Source organism: Staurois parvus, unplaced genomic scaffold (genome assembly GCF_062004578.1).
Source record: "Staurois parvus isolate SC_StPar_1 unplaced genomic scaffold, SC_StPar_1.0 ptg000017l, whole genome shotgun sequence".
Taxonomy (NCBI): domain Eukaryota; kingdom Metazoa; phylum Chordata; class Amphibia; order Anura; family Ranidae; genus Staurois; species Staurois parvus.
Window position 1 is genome coordinate 18,281,484 of NW_028317813.1, and position 14,893 is coordinate 18,296,376.

The 14,893-nt window shown below is 43.7% G+C and overlaps 1 protein-coding gene across 1 annotated transcript in view; it reads left to right on the forward strand.

The window, feature by feature from the left end:
- Positions 1–14,893, forward strand: part of NAB2 (NGFI-A binding protein 2) — a 64,233-nt gene that overhangs the window by 9,472 nt on the left and 39,868 nt on the right. The gene's annotated exons all lie outside the window — the stretch shown is intronic.

A 14,893-nucleotide genomic window follows, 5' to 3' on the forward strand; every position in this document is an offset into this window, starting at 1 on the left:
AGATGACGTCAAGATATTTCTGTAGAAAACAGAAGGAGAAGTAGGAGAAGGAATTCTGTGATGCAAATTAAAGATAGTGTATACATGGTTTATTATGGACCTGAGGTTAGCAGTATGCTAAGTATGCTGCACTGTACCTATAACATAATTCTTTTACATTCCTGTATCTGTTCACCTGAATTATAAGGACACATAGGGGGGATCTACTAAAACTGGTGCACTCAGAATCTGATGCAGCTGTGCATGGTAGCCAGTCAGCTTCTAACTTCAGCTTGTTCAGTGAAGCTTTGGCAATAAAACCTGAAATCTGATTGGTTTCTCTGTACCAGACTTTGCACTCCCCAGCTGTAGTAAATAACCCCCACTTTCACTTTGCCAGTTCAGGGCTAGGAGGCAGTGTCTGTGTAAAGATCCCCATCCAACCCACTGATACACAGTTGCACACAGTCACAGATTGCCCAGGACGCTTATGGATTTTTGGCATTTGTAACAGACAGTCTTTGTCCCGGGCTGAATCACGGAAAATTATTTTTTGTCAGGGACAGGTGTTTTTTGTCACAGACTGCTGGCCATGGCATGGCAGTCAGTGCATGATCTAGTAGTGCAGTGTGTGTGTTAACTCTAATTCTTCCCCCTCGCTCCCTGCGATCGGATCCTCTGCCCCACCTCTCTGTCCTCCCCTTGCCTGGGACTGCCAATCAGTGAGAGACAGGAAGTCATGTGGCTATTTCTCTCATGCATGTTATTTGGTACTGATAGGGGGTGTGGCCAGCCCAGGGGTGATTGCACCAGCCCGTCTTAGCCTCCTCCTCCTCCTCACGTACAAGGCAGAGGAAGATCAGGACCTGAATCCTGGGATGCACACCAGGACACACTGTCAAAGTGGCTACAGACCGGACAGATGCCGCTCTATAGTGTACCAGAGGTGAGTTGTGAGAGAGAGAGAGTTGGTGGAGCATTTGTGATATTTATGATGGCAGCTAAGGAAAAGAGAAGTGGGGTATGTAGCAAACCTGCTCATCAGAGTTGGATGCGGAGTTCCCCTTTTTTTATATTAGACGTATTCCTCAATCCTTTATTCCCTACCCCCTCCCTTCCTGAGAGGCACAGGGACAGATGTGTAAGTGTTAAAAGTTGCTGGCAGGCTGGAGCAGCAGGGGGCCCAGCGCTACAAAGCCCCCCCATAGAGACAGCAGACACTCTGTCCCAAGGCCTGTGTAAAATATCACACCTCCTAATCAAGATAAGATAGTTTTTTCCCTGGACTTGAAAGAAGTTGGAACCTCATAAAACCTAACAGTTAAAGGTGACAGAATGAAATGAAATTTCCTCAAGTCAGGTTTTTCCCCTATGTTTCATGTCATGGATTATGACAGATGTTGGTTCTAACTCAGAGTTCGCCCGACTGACCCCTCCCAAAACAGCATACTGGCTAGTGTTCAGAGCCACCCCCCCCCCTGCAGGGGGACTTTAAAAGACAGGCTGGGAAGCCTGCAAAGCTAAGCTAAAGAGATCTCCTAATTTTAACATCGTAACAGCAGGAGATCAAAGACCCTTTCCGCTCTGCAACTTGGATCTGCTTACCTTAAGGCTTAACATGGCAAGTAACTTAACCTTTTAACTTCTTCCTGTTATCTCTTGGCTGTGATATGCTGTTTTTATATATAAATATATATATCTAATTACATTTTCTTCGTAAATATTTTATTGCACCTGTTTTACTCTTTTAGTAATAAATCTTTCTTTCTGAAAGTGTTTCTAAGCGCTTACTTGCAATTCACGAATCCCTGCCTTTTGAAGAGACGCTACTGTGTTTGTTTAATCCTCTGCCCAATCGGCCTGCAGTGACCGTATTGGACAGGCGACTTTTCAATCATTACAGTGTATATTTGATAAAGAGAGTTTCCCCTTTCTCTGTACAAAAAGGGGTGGTGGCAGTGAAGGGTTAGTTGCGTAATTAACCCGACCCAGTAACAAGCGCATTCAGGCTGCCGGTGCGTCAATTGTGTTTCATTAGCTGGACAATCGTTGTGCAGGGCGCAGCTGAGTGTGGCATTGTTACGCGCGTCACATCGCGGTTTTAGATCGGCCGGTCCTTTGGTCACGAGTTTGGTGAGAAGGTCTGGGGTCTGATGCCGCGGGCGTGACATATTATTGTTGGTCGCGGTCGTGCGATTGTCGCATGTTGAGGGTGGCGATCAGGCGACCGTGACAGGGTAGTTGTCTGTTATTATCTCCTTTTAAACTAGAAGTAACAGACAATAATATGGTAGTGTAGGCGTTAACAAGGTGATAATAAATAAGGGCACACAATAAAAGTATCTCATGTTGGTCACATATATTTGATCATAGCAGGATCTTCAGATCTTTCCCTAAATAAAAAAGAAAAAAATATTTCAGGACACAGGAGACAAAAAAATTATGTGTTCTAGGGCAAGATGATGCTCACGGGGACAGATTTTTTTGTGCTACATCAGAGAGATCTGAGACCTGCCTTTCTACATTAATTTCAATCCTAAGAAAAGCACAGCAGTTACTAATGATCTGATTTTATTTTAGGCTAGGTTCACACCTATGCACTTTGCGTTTGACCAGTTTCTGAGACCTGCATTTTGCATTTTTGCACCTGCATTTTTGACACTTTTTTGATGTGTTTTGCGTTTTTTGGAATTTAAAAAAAAAATGTATTGTTGCTAGGCAGGTTTAAAGCGCAAAACGCAGCAAAAACACACTAACAGCTTTTCTTCAGCATTTCCATTGAAGTCTATAGAACCAAAAAATGCACCAGGTGAAAACACGGAAATGTGTCCCATAGGAAATCATGTTAAATAGACTGTAGTGGATTTCTGTAAAACACAAAACACAGCGGAAATTGCTTAGGTGTGAACCTAGGGTAAAGCAAGGTTTTAGCAAGACTACCATGGGCTATAGCACTGACCACCCCTGACAGTTTGGAGGAAACAAAAAAGTGTCAGGAGTTGTAACTAATTAAAATAGTAAATTATGAAAATAGCATCTGAATAAGCTATGCTGTTATTATGGTGTGCATAACTTTCCAGTAAAGTAAGACGTAAGTGGGATTTCTGTGGGCTTTCTTTTAAACAACGCCTCATCACCGCCTCCATAATTCCATGAATAAACAATTGGGTGGATTCCAGTGCTCAGCTGCCTTCTTTTACATTCAGTGAACAATGGATTATTCACTTGCAATCAACAGTTGCTTTAGGCAGTCATCATACATTATTATTTGGATTTTTTTTTTATAACTGTAAGCCTGTATTTTTATACTGATTATTGTAACATTTGAGTACTGTAAGAAATGTCTTCCATAGGAGTCATTTCTAGCCCACCTAGTTATATAATGCACAAAATATAACTGGCTATAAATAATTATAAAATATAACACTGAAGATTGCTGATCCAGTGAGCATCCAATAGTTTTTTTCCTGACCGGGAAGACATTTTTTTTGGCTTTATAGAGATGTGTCAAACTGGCGGCCCTCCAGCTTTTGCCAAACTACAAGTCCCATGAGGCATTGCAAGACTGACAGTTACAAGCATGACTCAAAAAGGCAGAGGCATGATGGGACTTGCACTTTTTGCAATAGCTGGAGGGCCGCCAGGTTGACACCCTATCCGCAGATTGATCCTCGTGAATCTGTGAATTCATATTTTTAATTTATTTTTATCTCTTGTTGAAATCAGTAGATGTGTCTTTTTTTCAACCTGACTAACTATGTAAGAGTAGAACAGAAAAGGTGGATTGAATAAAGTTGTCCATTGATATAATGATAGCCAGATCATTCAACAGTCAAACCTAATGTCTATGGCCAGCATTGTGTCCACAATGAACAATGGAAATGTATGAGCGTCTCAACTAACCCTACATACTGGCAAATCATTGTGTATTCTTAGTGACTGCATATTTTAGTTATTAATGCACAGTTTGCGTAAAACTATTTTTGACATGACTTTTACATTATACCATATTATTTATATTGTTTTAATATAGATTTTTATAGTTTGGTAACTTCAGGGAGCTCTCAGAAAAGGTTAAGTACAATTAAATGGTCCTACTATGTCTCTGCATTAAATGAGGGTTGTAGTTTAGCCATTTGACATAGTAGCCACTACAATGACTCTTGCCTACCTGCTTAACAGCTGGTGAAATAAGATAACAGCAGCACTGGCAGTACATTGAATAATTTCATCAACTCATTAGGGTTGATTTAGTAAAGACAAATAGACTGTTTACTTTGTAAGGGAAGCCGTGCATTGCTTGGGCATTTTCCCAGAGCTTAGTAAATGAGGTGAAGCTCTGCTGACTTCCATCATTCAATCGTGCAAGCAAAACTGCTCTTTTTTTTCCTTTTACGTGAGTAGGTATTCATTGCAAGGTCACCACATTCACTAAACTCTGGGGAAAATTCACATGAAATGTGCAACTTCTTTTGCAAAGTGAACAGTCTATTTGCCTTTAGAAAATCAAGTCCAGCAGGGATTTTTAGTTAGAGATGGTGCAGGAACTCACGCACCATGTATACAGTGGCGTTATTGTAAACATGAGTGTAGTGTACGAGAGCATTCAATATGCCCCATATGCTGTACTTATCATTTATGCTGGCCCATATGCAAGTGCCCTAACAATAACAATGCGCTCAACAAATAAGATAATATATATATATATATTGTGGGAACTCGCTTCAACGTGGTAGAGCTTTTAAACGCACACAGCTACTCGCTTTCTTTAAGAGCCTTTTTTAGCCCACTTTTATTTAAATGAAACAGTTCAATAACATAAGAGGTTCCCACGCAGGGGTATCCACCATCACACAAAACTCAGCCTCCTGGCTTATACTCCGCTTGATGTCTGCCTCCTGCAGACTTCAAGACACAGCTCTTGCACACCGCTGGCCACTAGCACACAGCTAGTCTCTAGCAGCCCCTTGCTGCTTTTGGCTTCCACCTCCCCTAGGTGAAGCCCACCTGACTCCTAGCTGCCGGGGTGGAATCCTCCTGACTCCGTTTGCCAGGGTGGAGCCCAGAATCATGGCCTGGCTTCCCCTAAAAGGCCTGCACACACCTGTGCAATCAGCACGCTGGCTGCTCCCAAAATATGGGCCCAGGATTGGAGATTTCATCCCTCCCAAATCTCTAAGAAATCTCCAGGCTACAGGTCCCAAAACAGGCTTTACCAACCAAAGAGGAAACTGATAAACCAGTTTCCTCTGCATTAGGAGATCTGCCTGGAGCCCCTCAACCTGTAAGGTTGAGAATCCTGGGCCTCCATCGTGCTTTCCACCGTGGCAGGATACCGCACTGCCACATATCCCCCCCCTTTGTTTTGATCCTGTAGGGGGCAGAACACACAAGCCCAAACTCTTTACTTTGGCACCTCTGTGCCAGCTTTCACCTATATAAGCCCCTTCCTGACTGACATCACTTTCAAAGGAAAACTTTCCTTCCTGTCTTACGAGGCAACTTTCCCTGTGTTCTCCTACTACACGGACTAGGGCTCTAAAAAGACACTGCGCCTTTTTACGGGTTCGCTTCCAAAAGCGTTGCCTTTCTATTTTCCTTGGGGCCACCCAAGTCACCTTCCCATTAAGAAACTTCCAAAACTTGGTACATTTCTGAGGATGAGGTTGACGCCTGAGTTTTAGGTGTCGGATAACATGAAAGCTACGCTGCAGTCTCAACCACCGGTTTCCCTTTACCTTTGAAGGGGTCACGCTTTTAAACACAAAAAGTGTGGGCTCTTTTATTGGGGTTCCCTTAGTCCCTCTCTGCATTCTATGTACATGCATCCTCTTACTGACAAAACCTAGCTCGGTTGGTTTCCCCCCGTACACTGCATGCTTCCTTTTGTCTCTGACATTCTCAGATGACAGCAATGTCCTACTCTCCTTCTGAAGGACAGACCGATTGTCTTGCTCTTCAGATGTTTTTATGTCAGGGGACCTCTTTAAATTATCCACTTCCTTAAAGTTTTCCCTCTGGGCAGATAAGCTATTTAAAGTTTCTCTTCCCAGAGCACCCTCCTGAACCTGTAGGGGGCCTAATTCAGCTGCAGCTTTTAGTTCAGCTGTGTCTAGCACATCATTACCCACCACATCACATGTTTCAGGGTTATCCGCATGCATGTCCTCATGACCTTCAGGTGCATCATTAGGCTTATGGTCACCCACAGAAACTAACTGATCTACATTTACCAGTGCCTCGCACTTTTCCAAATCATCATATTTACCATTTACCAATGCATCGCACTTTTCCTCATGGTCAGAAACATCCACACCTTTGTCAGAACTCATTTCAATGTTTGGCAGGGCAGTGTCTGGAAACCAAGTGCACAGCGGGGAGTGGTTGTCTCCCATGGCAACATCGCTATCCACCAGCTCCACTGGCACATGAACCTCTTCCAGCAACTGTCCTGACACCTGACCATCATAACAGAATTCTACATTTGGTTTACTGACCCCAATCACTTGACGTGTGCCATCTGACACTTCCACCAACACGGGCTCATTTGGGATCACACTATTCATTCCCACGCCATTGGATCCTTTGTGGGTTGTGGGCACGATCTCTGCTATGTGCTCAATCTCACTTGGCCCGTCCATATTGGGAGGGAGACCATCTGCAGCAACAGCAAGTGTGCCCTTGTCTATAAGCCGCTCTGCAGTCCCTCCATTTAGCACAGCAGAAGTCGTGTCCACTCCACTGTTGGAAACAGAGGTCCCTTTCAACAAAGCCAACAGGTTTTCAGCCCATCTGTCCCAGTCTACTTTCTCTGCGCTCCAATCAGAGGTACTACGCAGTACCGCACCAACTGCCGGAGGAGACACAGGACAGAGTGGCTCAGCAGACACATCACATATATCACTTTTGTTCAACCAAAACTGTGGCACTAAATTTTTAACCTCAACAGGTTGCAATACCACACCCTCACCACCGTACTCTGATGGCGCTTCATTCACCTCAGGAACACTTCCATACATATTGTCAGCACTGACAGACTCAGTTAACCCATTATCACCATGAGCATTTTCAAAAATTTCAGTTTTAGCATTTAAATCATCATTTGGTTCAAGTACTCTCTTGTCCAGAGCAGCAACATAGTTGTCCCAGGCAACCTCTGGCTCCAACACACAGAGCTCCCAGGAAGTTTCCATGGACACCTTTGCAGCCTTGGATACTGTTGCCAAGGGCAACAACATATCTTCAATCATATTCACATCAACACTGTTATCCTTAGTGAGCTGTGCTAGCCCATCACCAACCGTAACCTTACATTTACCAACAGTAACACTTTTGTTGGCATGACCATCAGCATTCTCATTACCTATAGACATGACTGCAGCTCCATAGCTGACCTGGGAAATCCTCTGCTCCGTCACTGCGGGCTCCTGGGAGGTTTCCCTGGTCATCTCTGCAGCACCTATCACTAGGGAACACGGTGCCATGGCAGTTTTGGTCACCCCTAGGTTACCATCCCCAGCCTTCTGCTGGATTATAGCAGGCACCTGCAGAGTCCCCATGTCCTTTTCCATATTTAGTCCTGCTAATCGTTGGGCTGTTCCCTGTGCCTCCCCACTACTCAGGGTAGCACACAGCAGCCAGTCCATGTCCATCTGTATTGTGGAACTCCCTGAAGGACACACTCTCACTTCCTTGGACTCAGTCCCACAAACAGTCTTACCATTTCCTGAAGCAGGTGTCATAGCCTTCACTTGAGTGCGTAGTCTCTCCTCTGCTTGGCTTTGGCCACCCAGTTCATCCATGCAGCTATAGGATGATACCGTGGCAGGCACTTCTGACTCCTTGGCACCCCCTGCAGGCACAACAGGTACTTTTTCACTGTTGCCAGAGGTGGCTGCCAACATTTTTAAAAAGGAATCTGGGCTTGCAGATGAAGACTTTTGCTCAGTAGCACCCTCATCAGTGGTATTCCATAATCTGGGGCAGGAAAAGATACCATGCCCAAACTGACCACATTCCAGGCAGGGTATGGTTCCACCGATAACCTTCTTGGGATACGGAACAATATCTCCCTTGTAGCCCCTTCTCCTGGTTGGCAGGCTTTCTCCTGTTGCTATGGGAGATGGCACTCTCCCAGCTGAAATTTGTGGGTTCCTCCAGATGCGCTGAACTCTCATCTCTGCGTTGCCACAATCCTCTGTAGATGACACTTCTCTCACAGGGTCCGCAGGCCTGAAGTCACATGTGTTGCTATGGGCAACCACATTCTTCTGAAACTTTTGGGCAGCCTGCTGCTCCTTCCTGGAACTCCAAGCAGGCTTCCCAATTGCATACCCAGACCTTTGTCTGGTTCTGTCACCTTGCACTGGAAGCTGGGATAAAGGGCATTTGGAGACAGTGTACCCCCATTCACTGCACCGTAAACAGCGCTCTTGCGGCAGTATCTTGGCCGAACTTCCAACACTGCATCCTCTTTCAGGCTTAGTACTCTGCACACAGAAAACTGGTTTCCTTTCAGCAGCATTGCCAGGGACAACAGCATGCACTTCCCACTGTGGCAAACTTTGTGCAGCCATGTATGGGGCTTGTTCTGGTGGTAACAACCCCTCCAGCCACAGGGCTCTGTCTCTCATTTCAGAAAATCTTGCTTCTTTTTTGAGTTTTGACCGCCCCATCTTTGCAGTCACTCCACAACAATTTTGCACAGTCCAGCAACACAATGGAGCACTGTCTCTTTAAGGAAAGTTCCTTTTCTCTGCAGGATCTCCTCACCTGCACACACTGATGGCGCAGAGTCATGCACCAAACACAGTTCAACACATGAACTTACTTCCTTGCTGGGATCTCTAGTTCTGCCCACGGCATCCTCCACCATATGTGGGACCTCGCTTCAAGTGGTAGAGCTTCTTCAAAGCACACGGCAACTCGCTTATTTTTTAAGGGCCTGTTTGCCCACTTTTATTTAAATGACAGTTCAATAACATAAAGGTTTCCCACGCAGGGGTATCCACCATCACACAAATTCAAATGAACAGTATTCAGCCTCCTGGCTTGTACGCAGTTTTAAGTCTGCCTCCTGCAGACTCTTCCCAAAGTATGGCACTAGCACACAGCTAGTCCGGCTTCCACCTCTCCTAGGTGTAGCCCACCTGACTCCACGGCAGAGACCTCCCGTCTGCCTGGGTGGAGTCCTCCTAACTGCCGGGGTGGAGCCCAGAATCATGGCCTGGCTTCCCCTAAAAGGCCTGCACACACCTGTGCAATCAGCACGCTGGCTGCTCCCAAAATATGGGCCCAGGATTGGAGATTTCATCCCTCCCAAATCTCTAAGAAATCTCCAGGCTACAGGTCCCAAAACAGGCTTTACCAACCAAAGAGGAAACTGATAAACCAGTTTCCTCTGCATTAGGAGATCTGCCTGGAGCCCCTCAACCTGTAAGGTTGAGAATCCTGGGCCTCCATCGTGCTTTCCACCGTGGCAGGATACCGCACTGCCACAATATATATATATACACACACACAAGCAGCTATCACCTTTTTCTATATCCTATATCAAAGGTGCAGAGTATTGATAAATAATAGTGGTGAAGCGCTAATATATATATCCAATAAAATATATATACAAAGTGCTAGATGCGTGATATTTCAAGTTATAAGGTGCAAAAAAATGGACCCAAACATGGACCTATACAAAGTGCAAATACACACATGTGCAAAAAACGTCCATGCAAGAATGGTAAATATATGTGCTTCAGTTGTCACTCCACAAAACTTTCTGTGCTTGTGCGACACTCAGGTGGATCAATATCCATACATGGCCAGATTGCCCCCTCACCTCCTTACCACGACCCCTCAGGGCCACAACGCTTTACACATCAACACACTCCACACCATGCTGCATTACATGAACCCGGCTCCAATGGCTCCTCAGTTGTAGTTCTCCCTTGTAATGGTGGTCACCGCAGCACAACTCATAGGTATACACCATTATACCAAGGCCATATAGGAGTAAACAGAAGAGACCTCCATAGTGCAACTCTTATTTATTCATAACAAAGCAAAAACGGCAAATGAACACTCAGAGTAAGCTGGTTTCCAAATGAGCAGTTTTCCATATGCTATGGGTGTATTGCAAGCAATGAGAGTACTAAGATAGGGCTGACCGGAAGTGCGTCAACGCGCAAAATATTTTTGTAGCGCTACTCCCACTTAATTATTTTATTATTTCTCTGCACACCTGAAGATGACATATCTCTCTCACCCAACACTTAACCAACACACCTTGAGCTATATTAAAGTGATTGTAAAGTGTTACATTTTATTTTTTAAAATAACAAACAGGTTTATACTTACCTTGTCCTCTGATTCAGTAAAAGTCACATTCAAGTCAAACAGGGATAGAAGTTGCTGTGATCTCTATCTTTCAATGATGCTGAAACAGCCCCTCTTTTCCTTCCATACAAGTGGTGGGAGTGCTCTTTAGCATATACTTTGTAATCCAAAGGGGCACTGGATTGATCTCAAATAAAGAGGAGTTAAGGCAACTAACTGGAGCAGAGCTACAAAAAATTTCAGGGAACCAGGAAACAAGAAAATCAGTGGCCAAGAGGCCTCTCTCCACAGTAAGCACTCTCCAAACTCTAGGCATTTCTAGGGGCTCTAGGAATTTGCAAAAGGGTTCTCCCTCACAAACTAGTGCCCAGCAGTATTAGGCAGTTGTCCTCTCCTGATGGTCAGGGGCGGACTGACAACTCATGGGGTCCCCGACAATAGGGGATCATGGGGTCCCTGTGTCCTTGCCCACACTCAAAGCACACCCAAAAAAGCCTATAAAAAAGGTACCAGGGGCATTTCATGGGGCCCCCTACTGACCCCAGGCCCTCGGGCAGTGCCCGAGTGCTCCAATGGTCAGCCCACCCCTGGTTAGGGGTCTCCTGATGGCCACAATCACTTGCTGCAGCCAGCAAATGAAACACTGATCCTCAGTGCTCTCAGGATCCAGGTCCCCTCATATATAGCATTGCACAGAATATGATGGCAACAGCAGTCTCTGATCAGCACTCTTTTCCTGGGCAGCATAGCATCAAATGGTTCCAGCAAACTCTGGCCACACAACACTGTTCCCCAGTCACTGCAACCTTGTGGTGCTCTATCTCATCTTCAGTCCCTATCTCCTTGTTGCATTAACCAGTCACCTCCATGATTGAATCCAACCCAGCAAAAATGACTGCTCCATGCACTGGAAACACTCCATAGATAATCATTGTAAAGTTGTCTCCTCAAAGAGTAAAAGGAGAAGTGTGGGATTATAGGGGACCCACTGTAAGAGCTGATTTTTTTCCTGGGCTTTCAAATACTGTTTATAAATTACTCTCAGCCAGATAAGACATTAGATGCATGATAACTACATTTTTAAAAAAATGTTACTAAGAGTATTTTAGTACAACACATTGTCGAGAATTTTGCTGTTCAAGGTGTGCGTACAAGCTCATACAGGGAACTGTAGTTGGGTACAAAGGTCAGATAGACAACTCAAACAGATAATAGCGTAGTGACATATAAATATATGAAATATATCATAAAGTATAGATTATATCTCAATGAAACCTTTTACCGTATTGTCCCCTGGAGTAAGGGAGGAGTTTGGTGAACATATTGTTGACTGCTTTACCTACAAACAAACGGGAAAATAAAAGCACAATTATTACCAATATATAAAATTCCATGGCACGAGGGCATGCTGTAAAATAGAGCAGTATGGTGATGGCTGTAAGATGTGCCACGGAACATCATGTAGTTCAGGCGTTGAAACCTATCATGAAACTAAGTTACTGCTAAACTAATCCTCACAATCAGAGGATGGTGATCTTAATAAATTGACAAGCTTCAAACCACCCGCTTGCAAAACATTTTTTTCAAATGATGAGCTACCTCTTATATGCTGGAGTATGAAATGTGTGCTAAGAAAAAAATATGTTTTTGCCCTCGGCAGCTTACTTCCTTGCTTCATATTCTTATTTGAAAGCTAACTTGTTTCTATGGGCACCACAACATGTCCGTGTTTGCTCATTTTTCATAAACCCCATAGTGTGAGCAAATATTACATCAATTCAGCTACTATAGTATGTCATGGAAGCATATTTATTTTTATTTATTGAATCTCCCAGCAAGGTGTAATTATTTTCCAACTGGATGATCAAGCTTTTTTTTAATGTAAAATGTTAATTAAAACTCTGACTATTGAAGTATAAAACATACACTCAATCGCAGCATGTGGGAGTTAATAGCTTTACAGTCATTTTCAAAGTAAAGTACATGTCTTCTCTGGTGCTTGTATACAATAACAATATAATGACACCTTAGCGAAATAGCAGTGCCACTCAACAAATACATTGTTCAAAAATGGAACTTCTGTGTAGGGAAATTAACTCTTTCAAAGGGGAGATTGATGTAGCACACTGTAACAATATAAACCAGCCTTGCTCAACAAGGGTTTCTCTGGAACCCTAGGGTTTCTAAAGAGGTTGCTGGGAGTTCCTTGACCAATTAGCAATTTCTGCTTCTCCTATGAGTAACCTCTGACAACAATGATCTTTTTAGCTATCTGTAAGGAGGGACTCTTCCCAATGACCACAAGTGTAAGGATCATATCTCCAGTGACCATAACACTAATGTACCAAGAACTGTGGTTAAAAGTAAATATTAGCAGTGGTTCCCTGAGACTGGAAAGTTATTTCAAGGGTGAATCAGTTAGCCTTGTCCTACATGTTAACATTTCTCTTGTTCATACCCATGGTGATATTTGAATTACAGTGGTATTTACAACCATTTGAGAAGGAAACAAGCCTGGGGTTTGAGTTTGTTACTTCTAGCAAAGTTCTGGATGGATTTCTAGTGTTTTCTCTAAAGACAGAATTTAGTACCTTAGTACTGATATTGTAGGGCCTCTTGAGCATGTCAGCCATGGCAAGATGAGACAACTTTTTGCAAGGGAGTTATTAATCGCAACTAGGAAAACAAACTTTTAACACTTATACTCCCACATTACAAATAAATTGTAAATACAAGTCAGATGACCTAACAGTGATGGAAATTTAAGGTGTGTGTTGGGGAAAAAACCACAAGAAAACAACAATTGTAATACATCTTCATAATACACGCATACTTACCCATGTTTTATCATTTAAAAGACCCTTCAAGTATAGAAAAATGCATTACAAACTTTATATAGGGAGATGAAGGGAGAGGCAGAAAAGCAGGGCCAGCACACTCCCGGAAGAGAAGATACAGTTGCAAGAAAAAAGTATGTGAACCCCTTGGGATTACGTGGAGTTTTGCATGAATTGGGCATAAAATGTGCTCTGAACGTCATCTAAGTCACAACAATAGAAGAACACAGTCTGCTGAACATAATACTACTCAAACATTAGATGTTGCCATGGTTTAATTGCACATAACATGTAAACATTCACAGTGCAGGGAGGAAAAAGTATGTGAACCTTTGGACTTAATAACTGGTTGACCCTCCTTTGGCAGCAATAACCTCAACCAAAACGTTTCCTATAGTTGCAGATCAGAACTGCACAATGATCTGGAGTAATTTTGGACCGCTCCTCTTCACAAAACTGTTTCAGTGTAGCAATATTCTTGGGATGTCTGGTGTGAATCGCTCTCTTAAGGTCATGCCACAGCATTTCAATCGGGTTGAGGTCAGGACTCTGACTGGGCCACTCCAGAAGGCGTATTCTGTGCTGCTGCAGCCATTGTTTTGTTGAATTACTTGTATGCTTTGGGTCATTGTCCTGTTGCATCACCCATCCTCTGCGGAGCTTCAGTTGGCGGACAGATGGTCGTACGTTTTCCCGCAAAATGTCTTGATAAACTCTGGAATTCATTTTCCCATCAATGACAACAATCCGTCCAGGCCCTGAGGCAGCAAAGCAGCCCCAAACCATGATGCTCCCTCCGCCATGTTTTACAGTGGGGATGAGGTTTTGATGTTGGTGTGCTGTGCCTTTTTTTCTCCACACATAGTGTTGTGTGTTCTTCCCAAACAACTCAATCTTGGTTTCATCTGTCCACAGTATATTTTGCCAGTAGTGCTGTGGAACATCCAGGTGCTCTTTTACAAACTTCAAACTTGCTGCAATATTCTTTTCAGACAGCAATGGCTTCCTCCGTGGTGTCCTCCCATGTACTCCATTCTTGTTTAATGTTTTCCTTATTGTAGATGTGTCAACAAAAATGTTAGCATGTGCCAGAGATTTCTGTAGGTCTTTAGCTGACACTCTGGGATTCTTCTTTACCTCATGCAGCATTCTGCGCTGTGCTCTTGCAGTCATTTTTACAGGACGACCACGCCTAGGGAGAGTAGCAACAGTGCTAAACTTTCTGCATTTGTAGACAGTCTGTCTTACCGTGGACACATGAACATCAAGGCTTTTGGAGATACTTTTGTAACCCTTTCCAGCTTCATGCAAGTCAACAATTCTTGATTGTAGGTCTTCTGAGAGCTCTTTTCTGCGAGGCATGGTTCACATCAGATAGTGCTTCTTGAAACCAGTAAACCCAAAACAGGTGTGTGTTTTTTAAGGGCAGGACAGCTGTCAGCAACACATCCAATATCATCACACTGATTGGAGTCAAGGTTGGCTCACTCCTGGCTCCAATTAGCTCTGGGAGAAGTCATTAAGCTAGGGCCTCACACTTTTTCCTCCCTGCACTGTAAATGTTTACATGTTATGTGCAATAAAACCATGGCAACATGGTTTTGTTTGTGTAGTATTATGTTCAGCAGACTGTGTTCTTCTATTGTTGCGACTTAGATGACGTTCAGAGCACATTTTATGCCCAATTCATGCAAAACTCCACGTAATCCCAAGGGGTTCACATACTTTTTCTTGCAACTGTAGCT